Genomic DNA, 11190 nt, shown 5'->3' on the forward strand with positions numbered 1-11190 from the left:
AGAGGAGTTCCATTTTTCAATTTTTGTTACTTATATGCTATTATTATTTCATTTCACACACACCTCATTCTTACACTACTTTCACTCTAGCTTTTCTCTCTAGATTATAAGTAAACAAACTTTATTTTTCTTTCTTTTTCTTCCTTGAAACCGAATTGTATCATCATCATTTCTTCTTGTTTGTTGTTTGTTGTTAAAGATCAAGCTTCTTAGTTTGTATGTTCACGAATCTTGCTTCTTCCATCCTTTGTTTGATGAGAAGTCAAGAACAAAGATCTAAGCTTGTTAGCTTATGGTTCTACACTTGAAATATTATAAAGATATAAAGATTATAAGCTTTAAGATCTTACTTGTGTTCATGTTTTGTAAACTTAAGGTTTATTTTCTTAAGATCCAAGCTTTAGCTTGAATCTTCTTAAGTATGAAACAAACATGAACTTGTTACTTGTAACTTTAGTTTATTTCTTCATTTTATTTATTTATTTCATTATTGTATAATATTGGTTAAGTATTACTAGTTAAACTTGATCTCATTTTTCCTGAAACTAAAGTTTAAACTTTGTAAGTTCAAGAACATAGAAGTTTAACTTTCTAGTTATAACTTCATACACTTATGTTGGATCTAAGTTTCTATAGCTTATGGTCTTCCATTTTGTTTAAAACAAAATCTTATAAGCTTATATATATATTTTACAAGATTAAAATCTAAGTTTCATAACTTATGGTTTTATTAAAGTGAAGATCCAAGTTCTATAACTTAGGATTTAACTTAAGAACAAAGATCTAGACTTTCTAGTCTAGGATCTTTAATATCTAACTAAGATCTAAGTTCTATAACTTAAGATCTTGTTTATTTAGTTTACTTTCAAGTTTATAGCTTAATATTACTACTAGAACTCGTGTATGTGTCGGATCTAAGATCTTGAGGTAACTTTGGTTCATCAACCTACTTGCAACCCATAAATGAGTTGTGCTACATATCTTAGACATACACTAGTGTCATGATGGTCAAAAATTGGTAAAGATGATGCAAACACATCAATGAGTTGTACACTTGAAGCTATAAGCATCAAGGATGAGAACCGTGATGAGCATCAAGCACCAAGAATCCACCGGAACACTTTTCTTACTGTTTTTGGGATCTGATAAATAGCCTGGACTACTGGAAAAGTTAATTTACAGAATTTTCGGTTCGAGTAGATGACTTTTCATTTAGGACTCATCTTAATCCGATTTACGGTTTAGGATTTATAGCCTTCCGAAAGTCACTACACCTTTGTAACGTTATGCTAAAATTTCTGACCTACTCGCACTTAAACCATCGCCACGGTCAAATGAAGACGTGTTTGGTTCTGAAAATTATTCAATGGTTGGAAGACTCACATACGGAGCCATAGCCACTAACTACGCGTCTTTTCGATTTGTATAGAGGTCGTAGCAGCTGAACGAATCAGCCTTTGTTTCGATTTCTATTCTTGATTGAAAACTTACTTTACTTTTTACTTATGTTATTGATGATGATGATACTTAAGACCTAATTTATATACTTTTAAACCTTTGGGAACGATTTACTGACTTAGTAACTTTTGACTTAGGTTGAGGACCTTCCGGACCAACTACTTACTTACTTATCTCGTACCGACCTTACTACTTATCACTGTGAGTTATAGCATCCCTTTTTACTTTAACTATTTTGGGAACTGAGAATACATGTGCATTTTACGTTTTACATACTAGGCACGAGTACTTAAACTTTATATATGTGTGGGTTATACAATGGCATAAAATTTCCCCTTAGCTCGGTAACGTTTAGCCATTGGTCTATGAACCGGAGAACGCGAATCTTAGATATGGATCCATAGGGTTTGACATCCCCACTCGGGCTAGTAGCGCTAGCATTTAACGGGTGTTTAATACTTCGTAATCTTACGCACTTGCCAAGTGTACTTATAGGGGGTAATATTACGTTAAGTTAGTTACCAAGTGCCCACAGTTGAACATATACTTTTCATACTGTTTTGAAACACTGAAATCTCGTGGCCTAACTTACATTACTGTTATACTTAAACTATAGCTCACCAACATTCACGTTGACATTTTTAAGCATGTTTTCTCATTTGCTTAGAGGTTTGATTGCTTCCGCTGTTGTAGTATTGCTGTGTAGACACCCGCTGCTTCTGTTAGAGATGTCTCTGCATGAAACATTTATTTTGCATTCAAACTATGTTACTTTTGAAACAATGAATTTGTAATGACCATTGGGTCACGTACTATTATTATTTCCTTCTATTCATAGAAGCACACTATCGGTTGTAAAACTTTTGATGTCGGTTATGACGTCACCCTTTCTTATGAATCCAAACTTATTTTAAAACAGCATATAGTGCTTGACCTTGTAATGATCCTGTTGTTGATGATCCGTACACGTTAATTTTGTACGGGGCATCACACATACTCCTCCGGTGGGAGTTGGAATAGGAGGATGATTGTTGTGATAGTCAGAATAAGATCAAGGATCAGAACTGGATGGAGCATATTGACGAGTGCTTTAAAGTATGAATTGAGGGAGAAAGAATAGAAGGGTGAGTTGTTGAAAATAAAGAAACGAAGGGGGTGGATATATTGTAAAATATCCAATAGGGAAATCAAAACAGATTATCGCATTTAATCAAAGCGGATCCAATTTTCCTTAATTACCGAAGAACCAAATCTTATTACAAAGATTTTCTCTAAATCCCTTGAATTCCGAAAATCAACCGTGACTACGTCACAGGTTAAAACTAACCTACATTTACTCATTTCACTTCTTGGTGATAGCTTCACTCGTACTCTTCACAAAATCAAATTATTTTGTCTATATTACTCGATGATGATAAAACTCTAATTTTTAGCTCATATATGTCATGAAAACATACTTATTGTCAGCCATGACCATTCCAATCAAATTTCGGGATGAAACTTCTTTAACGGGTAGGTACCGTGACAACCCGGAAATTTTCGACCAAATTTAAACTTTATCTTTAAATGATGTAATGTTTCCGACACGATAAGAAAAGTCTGTAATGTTGAAATCGCAAAAACATTGAACCGTGTTCATGTAATCAATTACCCTTTGAATGTGCTCGACGATTCACGAACATTTATGTGTATATAGATACGTATATATAATATAGTTATATTAATTGAAAAAGTTAACAAAGTATTAGAAGTATAATACTTTACATAAACGTATTTGTTTCAATATATGTTTAATATATTTATCGACAAAATTAAAAGATAATATCAAATGAGTGAATTATCAGATACATTGTGATATGATTATGGGTATATGTTATGAGGTCCACTATGATTTAAGAAATCTATTCTTTTTGACAACATTCAGAAAATGGTAAAGTGATTTATAAGTAAGAACAAATGTGTCAATTAACGGGAACTAGACAAGGGTTAGTGGAAATTCCCTGTTTAATTTCCAATTCATGTTTTATATTATTTTCTTCGTGACCTTGATAAGATAACTATGTTAACTTTCATTTTATTTAATATGAAAGTAAGAACGTGGAGTGTAAATAACTTAGATGTTGGATATCGACAAGTTAAGTAACTCGACATTTTTCATTAAGATGATTTCATACGTTTATTTAACCTTTGGACTTTATCTCATGCTTCACCAACAGACTGTAATTTAAAAACTTGAAACCTATTATGAATATATATAATTCTACTTTTCTAAAACGTTTTATGATATAACGATTTTCATTATTTGTAACACTCGAATTTCCAATGGCAGGGTGGACCGGTGGTCTAGATTGGCTCGGCGGTCCAACCCTAGTTCAAAGGCAAACAGGAGCAAACTGGACCGGCGGTCTAGATTAGCCCAACGGTCCAGCACAAGGTTTTTTTGTCAACAACTCAGAATTGGACCGGCGGTCCACTTTGGACCAGCGGTCCACGACGGAACTTTTGTTATTTTTGTAATTTTGTTAAATTGAAGAGGGTAATTTGGTCTTTTCACTTATGGACGGTTTTAAGTCCCAAGATCAGATCTTATCTTCATTTTCATCCTCATTCTCACCAACCAAACCCTAGAGAGAGAGAGAGAGAGGAGTTTCTAGAGAGAGTAAGCTTGAGTTAGTGATGGAAATGGTGATTTTTGCCCAAATTAGAAGCGGGTTTTGGTTCTCCTTGATGTTCCTTGTTACTAGCTTGATTTTGGAGTTGAGGTAAACCTTAGATTCGATTTAATTACTTTGATTTGGATTTGGGGTTAGGGTTTGTGCTAGTTAGGTTTATAAACCCCATTTCTTGTGATTTTGGGGGTTTTTGGGTAAGATTCATGTAAGTAAACCTAAATTGGTGACTTAGGGTTTTAATTGATGAAATTGTAAGTTTGGGTCTTGCATGTGTTGGTTCAAACCTTAGAACATTTGTTCACTAGTGATTTTGGTGTTATGTTGACTTGATTTTGGGTATAAACCCTAATTTAGGTCAAAATGGGTTTCGTGTTGAAATGGGTCAAGTGTTCTTGATTTTTGGTGAATCAAGTATGTAAATACTTGGTTTAAGTGCTAATTGATGTTTTAAAAATATAATCACTAGCCGTTAGTGATTTTGGGCGTTTTTGTGACTTGTGTCAAAATGGGTAAAGTGAATTGGGTCGAATTTGGTAATGACACTAGTTTTGGTCAAATAGGTGTTCAAACGCTTGTTTTAAGTGTTAAATGGCGTTTTTGGAAGTAACCGCTCATTAGAAGTGATTTTGAGTCAAAGTGATGTTTTAACACAAGTCAAACGTGGTCAAACGCAATATGGGTCAATATTGCACGTGTTGTGGTTTTGGGTGTAAATTGACAAGTCAAAGTAAGTTAAACCTAATTTGGTCAATTGGAAGTTAACTTTTGTATTAAGTGTTAAATTGGTGATTTTATGACGGAATCACTAGCAATGGTGATATTGGGTCAAACTTGACTTATTTTGGTGGTTAAGTGCAATTTGCGCCAAGTTGCACTTATGGGTTGGTTTTGGAAGGTCAAGTGCAATAAGTGTTAGTTTGTACCTTTTTGAATGGGTTGGAATTACCACCCGTAGTGGTAATTGGTGAAGTCCACTTTAGGTGTCTAAATGGGCGGATTTGTGGAGGTAGGTATAAACCCTTGGTTAAGGGCTTTGGCGTCGAATTCTCTTGTAGAGGATGTATGTTGATTGTTTGTATATCTATATGCATAATATAGGTAAAAGGTTTGCTCGGTTGTGTTTGGAGGAGATTTACATACATGATTTGTGCGGACGTGTCGAGGTGAGTGGAGTAATTATACGTATGTGTATATGGCGTATTCATTTGTGAATGTTATGGTATGAACCATCGAGCCGATAGTGCCATAACATGTATGTGACGAGTGTCAAAGTGTGAACCATCGAGCCGGTAGCACTATAAAATTATGATGTGAACCATCGAGCCGGTAGCATCAAGTGTGAACCACGAGCCGGTAGCACTATAAAACAAAGTGTGAACCATCGAGCCGGTAGCACTATAAAATTATGATGTGAAACATCAAGCCGGTAGCATCAAGTGTGAAACACGAGCCGGTAGCACTATAAAATAAAGTGTGAACTATCGAGCAGGTAGCACTATAAAATTATGATGTGAACCACGAGCCGGTAGCATCAAAGTGTGAACCACGAGCCGGTAGCACTATAAAACAAAGTGTGAACCACGAGCCGGTAGCACTATAAAAGAGTATGACTCAAATACGTATGGTGTGAACCACGAGCCGGTAGCACCATAGCGTTTATGGTTAACCATATGGGGGTTTGTTGATTGTTTAGCATATTATATATATATATATATATATATATATATATATATATATATATATATATATATATATATATATATATATATATATATATATATATATATATATATATATATATATATATATATATATATATATATATATATATATATATATTGTGTTGAGTATATGCTAATGCAGTTTTGTGATATTGTACAATTTGTTAGTATTACGAGTATGATGACATGCTATTTGAGTTACAAGTTTGTATGCGGTATTGTGTAAGTGGTTGCAAGTAAGTAGGTTATATATGTATATGTATAACTATTGCACTCACTAAGCTTTATGCTTACCCCTCTCGTTGTTTACCTTTTTACAGGTATTGTGATTGTGAAGCTAGTTAGTCGTTAGACTAGATGCGTAGGTGCACTTGGGCTCGATGGGGTAGCTATTGGATATTGGACGTGGATTGGGGATTTGGTAGATCCTCGGGATTATGCTCTTGGTATCGGGTTGGGTTATTGTGTCTTAACCGTGGTGTTGAATAAATGTTTCGAGGTCGCATTGTTTGGTTGTCTCGGGTTAAACTTTGTATGTGAGACACATTCTCGTAAGGATGTATGGTGTCATTTGTAAACTAAGAGTAGAGATAAAACGTCTAACGTGTTATTATGATAAATTGTATACGGATAACTATTTTGAAATGGTTTGTATATTGGATGTTATTGGGACCTATCTTTTATATATATATATATATATATATATATATATATATATATATATATATATATATATATATATATATATATATATATATATATATATATATATATATATATATATATATAAAATGTACTCCGTTTTCGGTTAAACGGATTGGGGTTGTTACAAGTGGTATCAGAGCATAGTCTAAGGGAATTAGGTGACCTTGGAGTAGGTGCCTAGTCTTAGACTTATTGACAGTGGTGCGTTATTTGTGGGACGTTAGAAAGACGGGTCGGATTGAGAATTGTTAGTACCTTAGAGTAGGTGACTAACTAGGACTTGTGTTTTCCAATGTGGGGCCTTATTTCGCGTGTAAATTAGTACCTTAGACAGCTAGTGCCTATTGTAAGTAGGCGAACTTGGACGTTGTTTTAGTGATAGTCACCTAGGTTGTAGGTTGACTTGTTGTTGTGGTGTACTTGTGTACGTTTTTTATTATATTGTATATTGGTGTATATATACAGGTATCTATTGGTGCGGTATCCTAGAGAGAAATCTATTGGAGAGATCCGCATGTTTGGCGGTTTGAGTGATCAAGCTCAGGGTAAGGACTTTGGTCATTCGGGTACTAGGAGTTATCGCGTGTTATTTTGTGTGAATGTCGCGTCAGTCCGGGTAAAGTACTTGCGTGACCATGCAAAAATGGTAACGTACGCAATTGTAATAATGACTGATCACCATTATTACAACCGTGTATCTTGGCACCAAGCATGACATGACGAGCACCGAGCGGAGGAAAACCGGAATGGTTGGGGTAGAATCGGGACGAGTTAGGAATCTTTTATTGGTTCCTAGGATATAGTGGTCTCGGGTGATGTGCTTATTGTCACATCGGGTTCTTTGTGAGTCGGAAATTATTACGGTGGTTTCGGTTAGCTAAGGTGAGTGAGTAAACTCACGAGTTTGGTGCGTGCTTAGTCACTCTAAGTAGTGGGTAAACTGTTGAGATTGTTATTGGTTTTAGTTACCCATCGTAACTAGGATGACCGATTTACATGCGTGTGTGTGCGACGAGGACTTGAATTCCGTAATGAAATGCGACAAGTCTAATGATTGTAGTTTTGAGTTACACTCGGTAGAGTGTGTGGTTAGAGAATCATGTTAGGATTCTTGTTATGAGTCGCCTTGGGATTGGCGAATCGAGGAGTCTTCGGGTCATTAAATTCATGAGAGTAGGACCCAAATGACAATGGTTGCATTAGTGTGTTGTGGATTATAGGGTAACATTCCTAACGGAATACCCCTTATTGATGTGGTTGTGTCGATGTGCGGAAGGGTGTAAGACTTGGTGTTTCCAAGCATCTCCTTAGTGTTAGATGAAAGGTTTCGTGAGGCTATATCGTTTGGCCTTGTGGAAATTGCGGATAGCGTGTGATCACTAGGACCTTTCGATAAGACAATAAACCGTAAGGTTTGTCGGGTAGGTATGACTTCGGGTCATTATTGTGGAGAGATAGGTGACATCGGGTGTATGGAACCCAAATATCGAGTTTCTAAATTTTGGTAGATTAGGGTGGGAGTCTGCATGACACTGCGTCAGGTGCCCCCTTATACCTGCTAGTGTGATGTTCAACTCCGGTGATGGTGTGATCACTTTATCTTAAAGTGTCCATGAGATATCCTTGGAAGCAGCGGACATTACAATAGTGATCGACGGGTGATAGTAATTCGACGGTTGCGAAATTTGAAGTTTCAGAGCATTGCGGTGAATACTTCTTATGAAGTGACGGATGAGTGAATCTTGTTACTCTTAAGTGATGGACGGGTAAAGATGACAGGCGAGCCAGTGATGTACTTAATGGCCGGTTAGGCCGAGGGTTATGATGAAGTGTTGATATTGCGCTCGACGCAATTATTGTGTCGGATTGGTCATTCTTCTTCATGAGAGTGAGAAATTGTTGTTAAAGGTTCGTTGCGTGGAAGGTCGGGTGATCTCGACTGAGATACACAACTAATTAAGCGGAGTGGCATATGCCTAGGCTTAGAGGCACATGTAGGACTTTGGTGAAGTTCACTTTGTGAACGATTAAGATAGTTGGTTGTGATTTGTGGTATAAAGGTTCGATGTCGTCGTGTGTACGACATCTCTAGTGGTTGTGTATGACGACTCTGAGAGCCTAAGGTGAAATTGCGGTGATTTGGTGTGTATGACCAATGATGAGAATGGTCATGTGTGTCATGGAATGACAATTCTGCGGGATGTTACCATCTTGGCGGTGAGAATGTGGAGCTGAATCCAAAGTGGGGGAGTTTTTACTGCCGCCCGAGGAAGCTCCCATGGTACTAGATCAAGTGAAGTTTAAGACTTCTTATGTAAGGTGGTCGTGTAGTACCAAAGTGTGGTATGATACCAAGTGTGAAGTTTGAGATCACGGAAGTGAGAGAGTGAAGCTGTCATTGCGGGTGCTCTCATAGTGAAAATCTGGATTGTCGTGAAAATCGGACAGTATTATTGAATGGGAACGAGTTTGATATCGTGGTGGTTGTTGTATTTTTCCCTATCGGAAACGTGATCGTGGAAATTGTCAGTGGACTATTCCACTTTATGGATGATTGTGAGGCAGGGAGTGCCGGTCCAGATTGTCTCACATAGAGACACGCGGTTGTTGTTTGTTTGCGAGAGTATGTTCCCTAGTGATGCGACCTGTTGGTTGCATGGAAATGTCGAGGCCATCCTTAATGGACGGTCTAGGTGGGAGGATTCACCCTGCATAGGTGAATATATTTGTGGGTCCGTGTGGCAAATCGCGAGTTGTTATGATGATAAATCACTGTTGACGGGATTCTCGTACACGAATAGTTTCCATACTAGTACTAGGAAGCCGTAGTGTATGGATGTGTTGTAGGGTTTAAGGGAGAAACTCTATGTCGAGTGTTGATGTTTTGCCTAGTTCGTGGTGTATTATTGTCATCCTGGATTAATCCATAGACAGATGGTCGTGTGCGGATCGATTGTTGAGAAATTTTGTTTCCTTAGTGTGATTATTTGGCGATACCGAAATTTATTCGTTGAAGGAATAATCCAGTTGTGGTGACGGAGAAAGTTGGTTCTTGAATGGAGAACATTTATGTTCGACCGTTGTTGGTATGACTTGTCGCCATCGGTGGAATCCAATTACGATGGTAGCCTTGTGCTAAGTATTGGGGTGTCACCGTAAGGAGTGCTCATTGGAAGAGCGTGGCGGTTGTCCGTTGGCATCGACTTGTCAAATTTTCATCTACCGGTGGTAGTAGTGGAAGATCAATGCTTGCTCATAAGCGGATGTGCGACCGGTTGAGTGGTTCTTAAATGAGTTGTTGGAGTGCGGAGTATTATCACGGCATGAATCCTTCTTGATTTAGATTAATGCAAGGCTTGGTTCACGTCGTGGTGAACCTAGTGGATCGCAATGGATGACTCAGAATTGAACGTGTTTGGTTGCGGGTTGGAGCCTGAGAGGAAAGTGTAGGGTTACATGGGGCTTTCTATGTTCCCTCAGCAAATGACTCGAATATTGGATGTATGGTGTAATGTAGGTGGTAGCAAAGGTAATCGACGAGTTCGAGCTTATGGTAATGTATGGTGAGTTCTATGGGTGTTTTCGACTTCAGAATTTTAGATGTACTTGTAGGATCGTTAAGTTTGGTTCCGAGTTGCGGATGGCAGGTGTGCGAGTATTAGATTACTTGCCAAATGGTGCGTGGTGCGGATCACGGGGACGTGATCCATTTTAAGTGGGGGAGAGTTGTAACACTCGAATTTCCAAAGGCAGGGTCGACTGGCGGTCTAGATTGGCTCGGCGGTCCAACCCTAGTTCAAAGGCAAACATGAGCAAACTGGACCGGCAGTCCAGATTGGCCTGACTGTCCAGCACAAGGTTTTTTTGTCAACAGCTCAGAATTGGACCGGCGGTCCACTTTGGACCGTCGGTCCACGACGGGACTTTTGTTATTTTTGTAATTTTGTAAAACTGAAGAGGGTAATTTGGTCTTTTCACTTATGTACGGTTTTAAGTCCCAAGATCAGATCTTATCTTCATTTTCATCCTCATTCTCACCAACCAAACCCTAGAGAGAGAGAGGAGTTTCTAGAGAGTAAGCTTGAGTTAGTGATGGAAATGGTGATTTTTGCCCAAATTGGAAGCGAGTTTTGGTTCTCCTTGATGTTTCTTGTTACTAGCTCAATTTTGGAGTTGAGGTAAACCTTAGATTCGATTTAATTGCTTTGATTTGGATTTGGGGTTAGGGTTTGAGCTAGTTAGGGTTATAAACCCCATTTCTTGTGATTTTGGGGGGTTTTTGGGTAAGATTCATGTAAGTAAACCTAAATTGGTGACTTAGGGTTTTAATTTATGAAATTGTAAGTTTGGGTCTTACATGTGTTGGTTCAAACCTTAGAACACTTGTTCACTAGTGATTTTGGTGTTGTGTTGACTTGATTTTGGGTGTAAACCCTAATTTAGGTCAAAATGGTTTTCGTGTTGAAATGGGTCAAGTGTTCTTGATTTTTGGTGAATCAAGTATGTAAATGCTTGGTTTAAGTGCTAATTGATGTTTTAAAAATATAATCACTAGCCGTTAGTGATTTTGGGCGTTTTTGTGACTTGTGTCAAAATGGGTAAAGTGAATTGGGTCGAATTTGGTAATGACACTA

Source organism: Rutidosis leptorrhynchoides, chromosome 6, assembly GCF_046630445.1.
Source record: "Rutidosis leptorrhynchoides isolate AG116_Rl617_1_P2 chromosome 6, CSIRO_AGI_Rlap_v1, whole genome shotgun sequence".
NCBI lineage: Eukaryota > Viridiplantae > Streptophyta > Magnoliopsida > Asterales > Asteraceae > Rutidosis > Rutidosis leptorrhynchoides.